The sequence below is a fragment of the Citrus clementina genome, unplaced genomic scaffold (genome assembly GCF_000493195.1).
Source record: "Citrus clementina cultivar Clemenules unplaced genomic scaffold, Citrus_clementina_v1.0 scaffold_9, whole genome shotgun sequence".
Classification (NCBI taxonomy): Eukaryota; Viridiplantae; Streptophyta; class Magnoliopsida; order Sapindales; family Rutaceae; genus Citrus; species Citrus x clementina.
Window position 1 is genome coordinate 19,622,174 of NW_006261964.1, and position 13,427 is coordinate 19,635,600.

Consider the following 13,427-nt stretch of genomic DNA (forward strand, 5'->3'; position numbering starts at 1 on the left):
TCTCTAGTTTAGTGATTGTTGCATATAATAGTGCTTCAATTACATTTATGTAAAATGTAGTGTCTTTAAAGAATCATCCAGCTTTGTCTTCCTCTAATTATTGCCTTTACTTGATGCTTGAGCTCATGGGAATTGGGTTTTTGTTGCATCATGGCATATTGGTTTTTCTTAGCAAATCCAGAATGGACTTGCTTTGACTTAGATGCATACCTTCACAATCTCTCTTCACTTCTGTTATAAAGGAATAGCTTAAAGATCTTAGTATTTTTAATGAGAAATTCTTGTTCGATTTTTCTATCAGATTGTCTATCACCTTAGGCTGATTACCCGTCATATGTATGTCATCTACATATACTAGAATGTAGATAACTTTGTCCCCATCTATTAAATGGAATAGAGTTGTCTGATACTGCATTTATGAATACCCAAGTTAGTAGAGTTGTCTTAAGTTTTTCATACTAAGCTCCCTTTCAGCCCATATAAGGCTTTGTTTAATCTACAAACATAATTCTCTTTTCCTTGGACTTTCAAACCACTAGTTGCTCCAAAAGTACTATCTCATATAGCTCTCTATTTAGGAAAGTGTCATTTAGATCCACTTATTTTATATCCCAGCCATATGTGACTGCAAGGCTTAGAAGAATCTAGATAGTAGCTAACTTTGCAACTGGGTTGAATGTTTTAGTATAGTCTATCTAGCTTTTTAGCAGTATTCTTTTGCCACCAATCTGGCCTTGTGTCTTACTATGGATCCATCAAGATTGTGTGCGATCTTATAAAGAATAATGGTATATCACAATGACTATGAAGAATATTTTTGTTTCCCTGAATAATTATTCACTTTATTATTCTCTATGTGGTGCTAGGCTGTTACATTACTCTATCGCCTAAACCTAATATGAAGGGCTCACAATACATCACATTACCATACAATATACTAGTAACTGCTATTACATTTATTTGTCTTATTACATAAGACACAACAACCTTATCACCAACAATCTACAATGTCTTAGCTCTTCATGTCATGTTCTTTATGAGATCATGACCCTTGATTTTGTTCATGCTTGATGTGCCTCTGTTTTTCACTATACAACTTGATAACTTAAATATTTTGCTTCTCGCCATCTATGTTTCTTTGAAGAATGTCATCAAACAGTTGTAGCTTTAACTTTCAATGCTTCTATAACCAGGCATTATAGATGTCTCTGATTAAATTTACACAATTTTATATTGTATTTTAGTTTGAGAAGGATTCCTGTTGATTGCCCATTCTTTGATAACTAAAACAATTTATTGATCCCTGAAAGAGGACTGATGATGATTGTGAATAAATCTTAAAGAATGGAAAATTATATCTATGTGGGGTGTAGGTGTTTTTGGAGAGAGAAAATATTGTATATTCACATTTTCCCTTTAATGTAAATATAAAAAATAAAGTGTAGTGAATTGAATGCCTCCAAGAACTCAAAGCAATTCAATTACTACCCAAGATCTAGACTAAAGATCAATGCAAGATGCTAATAAGGCAACAAGCTAACCTTGATGAGTCAATGATTAACAACCCTTTGTAATAGAAATAATAAAGATTAAGATAAAAAAAGATGAACTGAATTATGTAGCAAAAAACACACAATCAAAGACAACAAATTTACGTGGTTCAATTATGGAAGAGTGCACAATCTACATCCACATGAGAAACCATTAGAATGAGATTTATTGATGATTCAAGTCAAGATTACAGAACATTTACAAAGAAGATGACAAGGAACTCTTGAAACCCTCTCTAGAATACTCTTAGATGATCCTTAAACTAGCCTTGTTGGTTAGCTTATATAACTACTGATAAAAAGCCTAGAATGCATTAGATTTTGACATGTAGATAACAACTTATAAAAACTTTGATTCCTTTTTCACATGCTACATCACATGTCACTTATGCTATGGTTAAAATGACTTGAATTATTTCGTTTTACCTGTCTTATGAGTGTAATAACTTATGTGTGTTGCCCCGTGACCATAAACTGTAAAACAAATATGGAAAATATTAACCTAAATAATTCCTTATTGATTTTGATGATAACAAACATGATTAAGTTTGATTAATCTTTTAAGAGCTCAACATAATTTTCATCTATTTTTGACAAGTTTCATAAAGTAATGTTTATAAAGATTTGGAGTCAAAACAGTCATCTTGCAAAATAGTTCACTGCAGAAGTTTCTTGTGGAAAGCGGCGATCCGACATGTGTAATAAACGGCTCGCCGATTTCAAGCAGAAATGGAGATTAGTATCTGGACATAAACGGCGAACCAACATGTGTGATAAACGGCTCGCTGATATCAACCAATAGCCTCTGGACCTAAACGGCGAACCGACATGTGTGATAAACGGCTCGCCGATATCAACCAGAACTAAAGGGTAGTCTCTGGACCTAAACGGCAAACCGACATGTGTGATAAACGGCTCACCGATATCAACCAGTAGCCTCTGGACCTAAACGATGATCCGACATATAGTTAACGGCGATCCGACAATTTGAAAAATCAGCCTAACGGTCATATTGACCAGTCAAACGGCGATCCGACATCTAGCTAACGGCGATCCGACAGTGTGCAGAAAGTCAATAACGGCTAGTTTTCAACTGCAGCTATAAATAAGCTCATTCAAATTCAAACAAGGATTTGATTTCCAACGATCATCATTGAGCAAAATATTGAGAATACAACTTTCATTGAGCTTTAAATCATTGTATTCATCTTATTCATTCACACATTGAGCTTTCATTTGTGATCAAACCCATTGTGTGAGAGAAATTCATTTGTAATCCTTTTTGTAAAATTAAGTTAAAAGATTGTAAGTGTTGGGATACACTTGGGTTAAGAGATTGGGGATAATCTCTTGTTGTGAAGGTCCATTGACACCTTGGAAGTCAATTGTAAGCATTTGAAGCCTTGGAGGCTTGCTTAGTGAAATCCTCAAGCCTGGTGAGCTTGAAGGCGTGGATGTAGGCGGGGATTGCCGAACCACGTAAAAATCATTGTGTTTGTTTTCTCTTCCCTTAATCTTTTTATTATGCTTGATTGATTTATTTGTTATTACTTTAAATCCGTTTTAGATTTGCATTGAGTTTTGTTTTAAAATTGAATAATTTTTAATATCCCAATTCACCCCCCCTCTTGGGTTGCATACTTGTATTTCAATTGGTATCATAGCAAGGTGCTTTTGTGTAGACTTAACCGTCTAGAGTTAAAGATCCATAGCAACCCAAATTAGCTCAATCATCATGGAAGGCTAATCTACCACTAGACCTCCATTTTTCGATGGAAATGATTATCCTTATTGGAAAACTAGGATGAGAATTTATTTACAAGCTTTAGATTATGAAATTTGGGAAGTTGTTTGTGATGATTTATTCATTCCTAGAAAGAATGCTTTAAGTGAGTTGGATAAGAAAAAGATATCTTTAAATTCCAAGGCTATGAATGCTTTATTGTGTGCCTTAGATAAAAAGGAATTTCATAGAGTTTCAAATTGTTCTAATGCTTATGAAATTTGGAGAAAACTTGAAATTGTATATGAGGAGACTACAAACGAGGAGGAATTTCATGAAGTGTCGAATTTGGCACTTATGGCAATTGGAGATGACTCGGATGATGAACTTGATGAGGTAAATGATCTTCCTACTTATGATGAATTACATGATGCGTTTAAAGAATTGCACGATGAGTGGATGAAAATTGGTAAAAAGAATGCATGTTTTAAAAAGAAAATGGTAGAGCTCATAAATGAAAATGAAACTCTAAGTGCAAAGATTATATGCCTAGAATTAGAGAATAAAACATTGCATGATAGAGTTGCATTATCAAATGAGAAACCTAGCACTTCACATGAGCATCTAGAATCATATGTAGATAACTTGAAAAATGAAAATGATGCTTTACAAAAATGCAATGATTCATTAAATGAAAAGATTAAAGGACTAGAGTTAGATAATAAAATGTTGCATGATAGAATTGCATCATTTAAAGGTAAACAAAGTATTTCATATGAGCATGAAAAATTCATTTGTTTTTTGGTGTTCCCTACCTGGTGAGGCCATCTATCTACTCACAACACTTATTACATGAGATAGATCTGGCCTCGTTAACCCGGTTTCATATATAAGGCATCCAACTATATTTGCATAAGGAACATTTTCCATTTTAAGTTTCTTATCATCTATTTTTGGGCATTGTAAGTTGCTTAACTTGAAATGGGTCCAGCACTCTGGTTAGATATTTCTTCTATGACAGATATATAAGACCTTTTATTGTGATTCTCTCAATTTCTACACCTAATATCTTTCTTACAGTCCTCAAGTTCTTAAAATCAAACTTAGAATTTAGCACTAGCGTTAAATTCTCTATATCACTTTTTTCTTTATAGGATATTAACATGTTTTGCACATATAAAAGGAGATTTATATAAAGATTAACCCTCAATAACTTGTAGTACACACAACAATCACAATTGCATCTCATGAATTCATGTGTAACCATGAATTCATCAAATTTGAGATACCACTGTCTTGAGGTCTGTTTTAGTCCATTAAAAGATTTCTTCAATACGCAAACATGTTTAGGCTTTTCAAGATCTTCATACCCTTCAGATTGAACCATAAATATTTATTCTTCAAGTCTTTTATGTAAGAATATAGTCTTGACATCAAGTTGATCAAGCTCCATGTGTTGAGTGTTAGAAAATGTATATTTATAAAGGAGAAAATCGTCATTTTACACTTCAAGTTTTACTAACACCCTTACTTTTACGTATTTAACCTTCTTTTGATTTAATTCCGAATGTTTTATTTTAATTAAGTATTTTATGTATTTTAGGGGCATCATAGTCATTTCACAATAAACGAGAGATCAGACGGCAAAACAGACATCACTTTTGAACTCAGGACGGTCGAAAACCTTAAGAGGAGCATAAAAGGAAAAATGGCACTGTTCACACGTACGGTACTATTCACGTGTACGGTACTGTCTACGTTACTATTCACGACACTGTTCACATAGACGGATCGATGACGTGGCATTGACCGATGATGTGGCATGGACTGATGATGTGGCATGGACTGATGAGGTGTCATGATCCTGTTGGACTAAAATTCTTATGTACTGTTCATGGTGACGTGGCAGCATATCAGTGGACCAAAAATCTCACGTACGGTACATCAATCACACAGGATTATTTTCAACCAAACCGCGTCACTGTTCAACCCGGGTCAAACCGTGTTACTGTTCATCCACGTGGTCAAACCGCGTATTGTTGACTGATGACGTGGCGCAATCCTGAACGTTCAAACTGTTTTTAATCCGATGGCCATGATTTACTCCATGTATCTATAAAAAGGGGGACTCTCCCCCCTAATTTGATAGCTCTGAATTCATATTTGGGATCCATTTTCGGTAATTTCTTCTCCATCTTGTATTTTCTACGTATTTTCATAAATTTTCATTTTGCCCCTAGTTCAATTATGAGTAGCTAATTTTCTTTCAAGCTTGGGTTGAAGGTGAAGTCTCAACATGTGTCATAGGCTTTATTTGGTAAATTTATTTTCTTTTCCCCTCTAATTTTTGTGGATGATTTGACTTTTCGTCGACAAATAATAATAATCTTGTCTAGATACCGCTTTGGTTACACCGACTCTCTAGTATAAAGTTATTATTATCTGGCACGATAAGCCCCTAGCACCATATTGATTACAGTGTGGTTCATGAGGTGTGAATTCCCTCCTCATGATTTAATTGGTATTAATAAGGAATATTTAGCCCATGGTGCATGTTGATACGGAATACGGATCCAGATACCCAAGTACATCATTTCAATAGATTTCTTTTCAATTTATGCTCCCCATTTCAATTCCAATTTTAGAATTTATTCTCGCCATTTCAATTTCAATTTTAGGATAATCTGAGTCACTTTCACCACAAAATCCAACCACCTCATGCAAAATTAATTCTATACACAATTAAAATTCACCTCCTCATGGGATCGACACTCGTCACCATTATTCTATACTACAATAAATTCGTGCACTTGCGAGTTCAACGAAATTTGCACAACAAGTTTTTGGCGCCGTTGCCGGGGAGGTAAGTTATTTTAATTTATAGAATTAATTTTTGTGAATAATTTCTTTTATTTGATTTCTTGTATTTTTTTTTTCTTATTAAAAAAAAGAAAAAAAAAGAATCTGCATTTAGAGGTAATAATTTCTTTTCTTTCTCTATTCTTTACAATTTTGCAATTTAATTTTTAAGTTATTTTTCTTTGTAATTTTTTTAAATTTATTTTTAGTTAATTTATTTTCACGTATTTTTTTAGTGTGTTTTATAGTAAGGTTGTAATAGCGCAATAAGGTTAGTATCGTAATTTCTCCCTCTTATTTATTTTTATTTGTTTTGTTCCCATCTTTATTTTCATTTTATTTGTTTTGCATGCATGGTCGTAGGTCATTATTACCTAATCTTGAACCTATAGACCTTGAACTAGAAAAAAACATTTCGCACACACAAGCACGTTAAAAATAAATTTGGAATGGATTTACAAGCACCACAGGAGAGGCCATTTAAGGACTATTTTAGTCCCTTAGCTAATTTGAGCACATCCTGCATAAGATACCCAAATATAGCTGCTAGGAGTTTTGAACTAAAACCTAGTGTGCTAAATTGTCTCCCAACATTCTATGGCCTAGAAAATGAGGACCCATATAATCATCTGAATGATTTTCATGCTATTTGTCAAACTTTTAAATATGAGAATTTTTCAGACGATGATGTTAAACTCAAATTATTCCCATTTTCTTTAAAGGATAGAGCTCGTTCATGGTTAAATATTTTGCCTGCTAATAGCATTACATCATGGGAACAAATGGTAACTAAATTTTTGAATAAATATTTTCCAGTGCATAAAACTAATGCTATTCGCAGGGAAATTTCAGAGTTTACACAGAGAGAAGACGAGCAGTTTTTCGAAACATGGGAGCGATTCAATGGGTTACTCTTGAAGTGTCCACATCATGGATACGAGAAATGGCACCAATGCCAATACGTTTTGAGGGATTATTACCGAATGTGCAAGAATGGCTAATGGCAACAAGTGGAGGAGAGCTAATGTCAAAAAGTGCATCAGAGATTTGGGAATTCTTCTAGTGACAAGGGGATAATTCCTAACAACGGAGTCGATCACTCAGGAATACTAGAAGAATTAAGGGAGTAAATGAGGTTCAAATTGGCGAGTCAACTTCGGGAATCAAAGAAGTCAAGGAGATGGTTGAAGGTCTTGTTCGACAAATAGCATCGTTATCGACTGCGAAATCAACAGAACCACATGACCATGACTCATACTCAGATCAAGCCAATGCCATATGTGTAATGAGAAAGTTATCAAATTTCAACCCATACTCCAACACATATAACCCTGGATGGAGAGACCACCCTAATTTTTCATGGTCTCAAGGATTCCAATAGAATGGACCAGCGGCTTCAGCTCCACCAATGCAACCAATTCCTCAAATTCCTTAAGCCTCTCAGCCACTATTTAGACCATACAATCAGAATCAGAATTACTCTCAACCCAGACCATGGGAGGATTCATTCCAGAATCTCAAGAATCTTACTCACTCCACGATTGAACAACAGAACCGCACCACTGATGGACTACGAAATGAGTTGAGAGCAAGCTTCAACTCACAAGCTCAATCAGTTTCAAGCCTCGAGAAGATGGTGGGACAGCTTGCTTCTTCAGTTCAGACCTTTGCAATGACTGTTGAGAAAGGCAAGTTTCCAAGTCAACCAGTGCCTAATCCTAAAGGAGTACATGAAGCAAGTACCAGTTCACCACAGCAGCATGGAGAGGTCAAAGCAGTCATGACCTTGCGAAAAGGAAAAGAAGTCGACAACAAAGTGGAGATGTCGGTGATAAAAGAAAATCAAATTGTACCTGTGAGTGTTGAGGACTCATCACCGGAGGAGTGAGAAGAAACCAAACCACGAGCATACGTTCCCAAAGCTCCATTTCCTCAGAGGTTAGCTAAAGGAAAGAAGGGAAAATCCATAGGTGAGATTCTTGAAATCTTCAAACAGGTAAGTGTTAACATCCCTTTACTTGATGCTATAAAGCAAGTTCCATCTTATGCCAAGTTTCTTAAAGGCATTTGTACTAAAAAGAGAAACATTCATGTTCAAAAGAAGACATTTTTAACAGAAAACGTTAGTTCTATACTTCGACATAAAATTCCTCTAAAATGCAAAGACTCGGGCTCCCTCACTATCTCATGTAGCATAGGGAACCACACAATTGAAAATACTTTGTTGGATTTAGGAGATAGTGTAAATCTGTTGCTTTTCTCTGTATTTGTGAAACTTGGACTGGGAGAATTACACCCAACTCCAGTGGTGTTACAACTTGCAGATCGGTCTACGAAAATACCTCGTGGTATTGTGGAGGACGTGCTTATCCAGGTAGACAAGTTTTATTTTCCTGTTGATTTCATTGTAATTGACACTGAACCAATACAGGATTCAAGGAAGCACATCCCCATTATCCTAGGCCGACCTTTCTTGGCAACTGCAGATGCTCACATTCAATGCATGACTGGAAATATGCAGTTGTCCTTCGGCAACATGACTATGGAGCTAAACATCTTCAACATTGCCAAACAACCTCATAATGCAGATGATGAAATTGTTGATGTGGACTTAATTGAAGCATTAGTTGATGACACTTTTCTTTCAAACCTTAGTGATGATCCTTTACAAACATGTTTAACTCACTTTGGTTTGGATTTTGATATTGACAGAACAGTCGATGAGGTCAACGCCTTGCTTGACTCAGCACCATCCATGGACACTAATAAATGGAAGTCAAAAGTTGAACAACTAGCACCATCAGAGAAGAAACTCTTCCCATCATCAGAATCACCACCGAAACTCGAGCTCAAACCATTGCCCAACACTTTGGAATATGCGTTTTTGGGAGAAGAAAGTACTCTACCGGTAATCATCTCATCATCCCTAAATGACGAACAAAAAGGTAAGTTGTTGGATGTTTTAAAAGAGCACAAAGGAGTATTAGGATGGACCATAGCAGACATCAAAGGTATAAACTCAGTAGACTGCATGCATTACATTCACCTTGATGAAAATGCTAAATCTACTAGGGAAATGCAACGTCGGTTAAATCCTAATATGAAAGAAGTTGTTAGAACTGAAGTCCTTAAGCTATTAGATGCAGGTATCATTTACCCAATTTCTGATAGTTCATGGGTCAATCATGTACAAGTTGTCCCCAAAAAGTCAGGAGTCACAGTAGTTACGAATACCAATAATGAATTGATACCCACTAGAGTGACTACAGGATGGCGTGTATGCATTGATTATAAAAAGTTAAATTCTGTCACACGTAAAGATCATTTTCCTTTACCATTTATCGATCAAATGCTTGATAGATTAGCAGGCCATGAATTTTATTGCTTTCTAGATGGCTACTCAGGATATAATCAGATTCCCATAGCACCAAAAGATCAAGAGAAAACTACTTTCACTTTCCCTTTTGGCACTTTTGCATATAGGAGAATGGCATTTGGATTATGTAATGCACCTACTACATTTCAACGATGCATCCTAAGCATTTTTTCTGATATGGTTGAACGATTTCTTGAAGTCTTTATGGATGACTTTTCTATCTTTGGTGATTCGTTTGATCAATGTTTACATCATCTAACACTAGTTTTGCAGAGATGTATCGAGAAGAACTTAGTCTTAAATTGGAAGAAATGTCATTTTATGGTAAAACAAGGTATTGTTCTCGGTCACATCATTTCGAGCAAAGGTATTGAGGTTGACCAAGCCAAGGTGGATCTCATTTCTAATCTTCCTTCACCTAAAACAGTCAGAGAAGTAAGATCTTTCCTTGGGCATGCTGGTTTCTATATAAGTTTCATTAAAGATTTTAGCAAAGTTTCTAGACCCTTATGCAATTTACTTGCTAAGGATGTACCTTTTATCTTTGATGATTCATGTCTTGTGGCATTTGAAAAACTAAAGCAGTTGTTGACATCATCACCCATCATTCATCCCCCAAATTAGAGCTTACAATTTGAGCTCATGTGTGATGCATATGATTATGCAGTAGGAGCAGTATTAGGACAAAGAGTTGATCGAATTCCCAGTGTTATTTACTATGCTAGTATGACATTGAATGATGCACAATTGAACTATTCAACTACTGAAAAAGAAATGCTAGCAGTAGTGTTTGCATTAGAGAAATTTCGATCTTATCTCATTGGTTGTAAAATAATTATATTCATAGATCATGCTGCTCTTAAATATCTTATCACAAATAAAGATGCAAAAGCTAGACTAATTCGTTGGGTGTTACTTTTGCAAGAATTTGACTTGGAATTCAAAGATAAGAAAGGCACAGAAAATGTTGTGGCAGACCATCTCTCTCATCTCCATTTTGACACAATTACAGAGCCATTAATATTGAATGAGTCATTTCCAGATGAACAATTCATGAGTGTAAAAGTATTACCGTGGTATGTTGACATCGTGAATTATCTTGTTACAGGTCAACTTCCAGAGCATTGGACCAAGCAAGACAAGGCCAAATTTTTTGCGGAAATAAAGAATTTCTTTTGGGATGACCCGTATTTGTTCAAGTATTGTGCAGATCAAATTATTAGACGATGTGTCCCAGAAAATGAAATTCAGAATATTCTTTCATTCTGCCATGAACAAGCTTGTGGAGGCCATTTCAGTGCTAAGAAAACAGCAACTAAAGTTTTACAATGTGGTTGCTATTGGCCAATTATATTTCGAGACGCTTATACTTTCTGTTCTTCATGTGATAGGTGTCAACGAATGAGGTGCATTACACGAAGGAACATGATGCCACTAAATCCAATTTTAGTGGTTGAGATTTTTGATGTATGGGGTATCGACTTCATGGGTCCCTTTACCCCTTCTTTTGGCCATCAATACATATTGGTTGCTATTGACTACGTATCGAAATGGGTAGAAGCAATTCCATGTAGAACCAATGATCACAGGGTGGTGATAGGTTTTTTGAAAAGCAACATTGTTTCACGCTTTGGATTCCCTCGAGCAATAATCAGTGATGGTGGTGCCCACTTTTGTAACAAAGCATTCAAGGCTCTCTTGACAAAGTATTCAATCACTCACAAAGTGGCAACCCCATATCATCCGCAAACCAGTGGCCAAGTTGAGATCTCCAATCGAGAAATAAAGCACATATTAGAAAAGATGGTGAGGCCAGACAGAAAAGATTGGTCATTAAGACTTGATGATGCATTATGGGCATATAGAACGGCTTTCAAGACCCCGATTGGGATGTCACCCTACAAGCTAGTGTATGGAAAAACTTGCCACCTACCTGTGGAACTCGAGCATCATGCGTATTGGGCCATCAAGAAATTCAACTTTGACATGTAGCAAGTCAGCTCAGAAAGAATATTACAACTGGCAGAACTTGAAGAAATTCGCAATGACGCATATGAAAATGCCAAGATTTACAAGCAACGGATGAAAGTCTTCCACACTAAGCAAATTATGAGAAAATCTTTCACTCCAGGTCAGAAAGTGCTTTTATTCAATTCTCGCTTGCGCCTATTCCCAGGTAAGTTACGCTCTCGATGGTCTGGTCCCTTTATTGTTCATACTGTTTTTTCACATGGGGCAATTGAAATTAAGGACCCAAAGAACGGTGTCATGTTTAAAATTAATGGTCAAAGATTAAAGCCATATCTAGAGTACCAACCACATGGAGAAGACATCGAAATAAATTTGAGTGACCTACTAGATTTGAATTGATTTTTTTTTCTTTTCGTTGATTTGATTTTTTCTTTCTTTCTTTTTATTATTCTTTTGCTAATTGAAATTATTTTTGCATAAGTGTGTTTGTTTAATCATTAAGTTTTCTCTTATCATTGTTAATCATGAGTACCATACTTAGACCGTTCCTCCTGAACATTCTTAAACCACTTCAACATGTCAAAACTCATCTCAAAAAGCAAATTCAATTTTGTAAATGACACAACTTAAAAGTAAATTTTAACTCCCAAGTATAAGAGTGTCTTGTTGTATTATAACTCGGTGAGTCCGAGGTCGATCCACAGAGAAAAGATTTAATTAGTTTATTTTATTTTATCTAAAAATTGAAATTAAAACTTGAATATAAACAACTTAATTTAAATGAAACTATGGAATTGAACTAGTTAGGGTTATGGATCCACTCTTAGAAATAAATAAAACTTAATAAATTCTTTTTGCCAATTTGTTTTAGATTTATTACTCAAAAGATTAATTATACAAATTATTATTATTTTCCCTTTAATTTTATGATGGATTAAGTATTTATTGTGACAAAATTTAATTTGTCTACAATAAGTCAAAATACCATTTCACCATGCCTTATATTAAGATCTTAAGAATTTATTGTGCCAAATTCATTTGTTTGTCTACAATAAATCAAATTTTCAAAATATAAAACATGTATAAAATTAAATAGAAAATAATTTAATTTATAAAATTAAACATAGAATTTGATTAAATCATATTTATTTCTTAAGAGTTTCACCTTCCCCTAACTAATATTATTTAGTTAAGCATAATTAAAATAAAAAGAAGTAGTAAAATTGAATTACTTATAATTAAAAGAAATAAAAACAACTAAAATTGGAAATAAAACTAATTTTATTAATGAAAATAATTATACAAAATATTAAAAACACACCTGGAAATCAAGATTACAAGGAGATGGAGAGAATTTGAGAAGAAGAGAGTTGTAGAGAGATGATTAAAACATAAAAATGAGGCTCTATTTATAGAAAAATAAATTCATAATCCAGTGCTTTGCGGTCCATCATAGGCTTCATGCATGTGCTCCTCACAACCCTTAGATCAAGATCCAATGGCTGGTCAAACTTCAAAAGTCAACATCACACATGGCATCATTTGACTCGTCCGATTTACCCAAAGAACGGTTGAGATTTGGCGGGTTAATGGGTGGATCGGGTCGACCCGAATACAAAGATTCGGATCCTCCAACTTACTTCACCAACCATTGCCACGTGGCACAATCATGGCCATTGAATCATGAACGGTTGAGATTTAGTCAAGATTGCCAATTATCCCATGCACTCATATCTATTGTAAGCTCATTTCATCATCCAATCAGTGCTCGGTCAACAGGAAAAGTCAACTTTTTTTTACACAAGCCCAATTTTAAGCCGATCTTGACTGATCTTAAGGTTTTCGGACCTCCGGAATCCAAATTTGACCTCCGTTTATCTGTTTGGAGCCTCGAAGTACGTGAAATTAATAATTTTCCTAATAAACACATAAAAATACACAAAATTAA

The 13,427-nt window shown here is 35.0% G+C and overlaps 1 non-coding gene across 1 annotated transcript; it reads right to left on the reverse strand.

Moving 5' to 3' along the window:
- Nucleotides 1-6,965: 6,965 nt before the first annotated feature.
- LOC112101598 lies at nt 6,966-7,069 on the reverse strand. The gene has a single exon (XR_002907625.1). It is a non-coding gene; the product is annotated as a small nucleolar RNA R71 (small nucleolar RNA).
- Between the last annotated feature and the right edge of the window lie 6,358 nt (nt 7,070-13,427).